Raw genomic sequence first — 935 nt, 5'->3', positions numbered from 1 at the left:
ACGGTAGCTGATCAAATAACATTCTGAAGCACATATTGGATGGCGACTCGATGCGGGGTTCCACAATTTCATTAATGTGATTATTGAATTAGTGTCTACCTAGCGTAGCCGTGCACAGTGTCCTTCTCGTCTTCGACAGACTTGTTGCCCGGTACTAAATGTGGCATAAAGTGTCTCGATATGGCATATGCCACAAATAGTAGTGAAGTCCGTAGGGAGCGCTAGACATTGCGCACGTCGACGCGACGAGTTCTTTTGAGCTCTCCAGAGTGTCCTTTATCACCTCGCCAAGTTTGAGCAACTTTGTTAAAAACTCGAGTTGGGCGACCGATCGACCTCACCGGCGGCTGCGGCGTGGATCCGACACCACCGTCTCAACATTTCAGCCAATCGCATCGGCCGAATAAGTTATTATTGAACAGCCAATCCAAATCGTGTAAGTATCCCATTTCAGCGAATCATCAGTACGCACTCGGCCTTGCCACGGCCGTGTCATGTTGAGGCGCTTCCACGCTGCGTCAGTGGGCATGGCGCCGCTGCAGCATGCGTGACGAGCGACCAATGTTGTCGACGGCCTCATGGGCACGCGACTGCCGGCGAGATGATGCTGGCTCGCTCGACTGCAACGACAAGCTGCCCAGCGCCATGGGCCCATGCCAGCGCGCCGCAACATGCTCTGACGATCGTCTTGAAGACTCATGTCGATCAGTCTGCGCGCTGCTGCCAAACCTTCTTCAATCGCTGTGATAGTTTCGGGGCCGCTTTTTCTAGCTCCCGAGAGGCGGTATGCCAACGCGCGAGGCTGCATATAACAATGTGCAAGTATTTAAATCTCGCCACCAATGTTGTCCTTCTCCACGTCCGAGAACGACAGGTTGTTTCAAGCCCTCTAGTCAAGATGGTGTCGCGATGGTCTTGCAGGACGCACTATTGAC

The sequence above is a fragment of the Saprolegnia diclina genome (genome assembly GCF_000281045.1).
Source record: "Saprolegnia diclina VS20 unplaced genomic scaffold supercont1.39, whole genome shotgun sequence".
Lineage (NCBI taxonomy): Eukaryota > Oomycota > Saprolegniomycetes > Saprolegniales > Saprolegniaceae > Saprolegnia > Saprolegnia diclina.
This window is presented reverse-complemented; position numbering follows the sequence as displayed.